The following is a 3,595-nucleotide window of genomic DNA, read 5'->3' as shown; positions in this document are numbered from 1 at the left end:
TAATGTTTCATGCAGAGCAAATACTGGGCCTGTGTCAGCAACGATACCAGTTCTGTTCGAACCTGATGAAATGGCTCAATGGCCAACCGGTCTCCATATTTATGAAACGCTAAAGACTGTTAAGAAGGGATCTGTGTCACGAATTGATATTGAAGTCCATAATACAAGTCAACATGACATTACACTTCCCAACCGCACCCCACTGGGAAGATTGCAGTTAGTTAAGTCTGTTACACCCATGGAAGCCCGATTAGCCAAAGAGAAGGGGTCCAAAACTTGGCGTAAAGACGACTCATGTACCCCTACTGGAGTAGACGACGAAGGACTTTGCAAGGAACCAAATAATGCTGTGCCTGAGGTTGACATGACTGGCCTGACAACGGAACAAAAGGAAGTAGTACAACGGATGTTGAAAGAAGAAGCCGCCGCCTCATTCGCAACAAATGAAGATGATATAGGGTGCATGGAGGGGTCTTCAGATGGATATTGAATTGTCAGACAGTACACCCGTTCAGCGGAATTACGTGTCAATCCCAAGGCCCCTTTATCAAGAAGTGAAGAGCTACATCGAAGACCTAATGAACAAACGGTTCATCACCAAATCACGATCATCTTATTCGTCGCCAGTAGTGTGTGTTAGGAAGAAGGATGGCACTCTTCGACTGTGTGTGGACTATCGCAAATTAAATCGTCGTACCGTTCCTGACAGACATCCCATTCCAAGAATACAAGAAACCTTGGATAGCTTCGGTGGTAATTTGTGGTTTAGCGTGCTAGATCAGGGCAAGGCTTACCATCAGGGCTTCATAGCACCAAGAAGCCGACCGTACACCGCCTTCATCACACCGTAGGGTTTATATGAATGGGTTCGTATACCCTTCGGGTTGACAAATGCGCCCGCAAATTTTCAAAGATACATGGAACATTGCCTTGGCGAATTGGCGATCTTAAGGAACACGTGGAACACATGCGAAAAGTACTCAAGCGCCTCCGGCAGCAAGGTATCAAACTCAAGCCGTCCAAATGTAAACTGTTTCGAAGAGAAGTTTGTTTCCTGGGACGTATTGTTTCGAAAGATGGATATAGAGTGGATCCCAGCGAAATAACTGCTGTGACTACCCTTGCAGAAAAGAAACCAAGGACAGTCGGGGAAGTGAGACAGTTAATTGGATTTCTGAGTTACTATCGTCGTTATATTCCCAATTTTGCCTGTCTCGCCAAGCCCTTGTATGGACTGTTAAACACGCCAAAGCCTGAAAGTACACCCAAGCATACTGTGAGGAGGGCCTCCGAAAAAAGGAATGGCCAGTTACCATCTGCAACACCAATTACGTGGACAAAAACCCATCAACAGTCATTGAGAGAACCCATTGGATATCTGATTAATCCACCGATTATGGCCTATCCAGATTATGAAAAACCATTTGTTGTTCACACGGATGCATGTACTGATGGCCTTGGTGCGGTCCTCTATCAGCGACAGGATGGGGAAACCAGAGTCATCGCATATGCGCCCCGCACTCTTATACCCGCAGAGAACTATAACCTTCATGCCGGAAAACGCGAATTCCTGGCCTTAAAATGGGCAGTGTCGGACCAATTCCGGGATTATCTATATTATGCACCCGAATTCACAGAGTATACCGATAACAATCCGCTGACATATATACTGACTTCCGCAAAGCTGAATGCGACCAGCTTACGCTGGGTTGACGAACTAGCAGATTTCAGGCTCCAAGTGAAATACCGTCCAGGTAAGTCCAATAGTGATGCTGACACGCTGTCACGAATGCCTCTGAACATTGAAGATTACATGGCCACGTGCGGTGAAAGAAGCCGCTTAGAGGTCGTACAGGCAACTATCTCTTCCGTGCAGTTTCAAAGTCGAGGTGACTTTCCGTGGCTAACAGCTTTAACTGATTCGATTACAGCTCTAGACGATGACAACATTATTACAACAAACCAGCAAATTGACCTTAAGCAAGCGCAAGAATTAGATCCAATGATTAGCAGGGTTATGCACCTCATACAGTCGGGGAAGAGACCTTCAGTCAGAGGAAGTAAAGCTGAACCCAGTGACGTACAGCGGCTGCTGTTCTAGTGGAACAAGCTGATCCTAGGAAACGACAATGTATTGTACCGTAAAACAAGCACAAACGAACAGGTTGTATTACCCCGGAAACTTCGTAGGATTATTCTTAAAGAACTCCATGAGGACATGGGCCACTTGGGTGCTGAAAGAGTGTTTGATTTGACAAAAGCAAGATTTTACTGGCCACACATGAAAAACGATATCACACACTTTGTGTACCAAAGTATGCAGATGCATCAAACAAAAACCACCTGTGATCAAGCAGCGAGAGCCACTAAACCCAATTGTCACCACAGCGCCCTTTCAAATGGTCTCACTGGATTTCCTCCATGTTGAAGCAAGCGCAGGAGGCTATCAGTACATCTTGGTATTGATGGATCACTTTACCCGGTATACTTAAGTTTACGCAACCAAAGATTAGTCTGCAAAGGCCGCAGCAGAGAGGGTATACAAGGATTTCATCTTGCGTTTTGGAGTCCCTGAAACAATCCACCATGATCAAGGAGGTGAATTTGCGAACAAACTGTTTTACAATCTGGATAAACTTCTTGGAACTCGTCATTCAAGAACTACGCCGTACCACCCCCAGGGGAATGGTCAGGTTGAACGCTTCAACAGGACGTTACTTTCAATGCTCCGGACTCTGCCAGAAAAGCACAAGTCAAGGTGGCGTGATCACCTGAACAAAGTGGTACATGCATATAACTGCACGAAGAATGACTCGACAGGTTACGCCCCATTTTTCCTTCTATTTGGCAGAACCCCGCGTCTCCCTGTTGACCTGATGTTTAACCTTAAACCACCCACTGGATTCAGTTCCTACCCAGAATATGTTAGAAAGTAGCGAAATGCTATGTCTGAAGCTTACAAGATAGCTTCAGAAACTGCCCAGCGAAATGCTCAGCGGGGAAAGAAACAGTATGACAAGAAGGTACGACACATCGTGCTTATGCCTGGAGACAGAGTGCTTGTTCGAAACCTGAGTGAGCGAGGCGGACCAGGAAAACTGAGGTCATACTGGGAAAACGAGGTGCACATAGTTGTGGAGCAAGAGGGCAATGGCATTCCAGTCTACGAAGTCCGACCAGAAGCGGGAACCAAGCCATCCAGAGTACTACACCGCAACTTACTGCTACCATGTACTTACTTACCTGTGGGCGAATCCAATCTACCAGTTTCTCAAACCTCCCGAAGTGGTCGTAGACAACGGAAGTGGATGCATGTGCCAAAGGACAAGCAGTTTGCCCTAGATTCGTTCACAGCTAGCTAAGACGAAGACAACAGCAATGAAGATATCCCATCACTTGTACCAAGTCAACTGCAACCGTGTGTCCGACCCGGTAATAGTGAGCACCCTTCCGAAGAATTGCGGGTCAACCAAGACTCTCCAGTTATTGGCAACAACTATCACTGTCACCAGGAGGATGTCTCAGAGCCACCTAATGATGCTGCACCAACCGAGAGAGTCCATGTGAAGTTTGAGGCAGCCAATGAGTCAGAGCA

This window comes from Montipora capricornis, chromosome 4, assembly GCF_036669925.1.
Source record: "Montipora capricornis isolate CH-2021 chromosome 4, ASM3666992v2, whole genome shotgun sequence".
In the NCBI taxonomy this organism is placed as follows: domain Eukaryota; kingdom Metazoa; phylum Cnidaria; class Anthozoa; order Scleractinia; family Acroporidae; genus Montipora; species Montipora capricornis.
Note: the sequence above shows the minus strand (reverse complement) of the source record.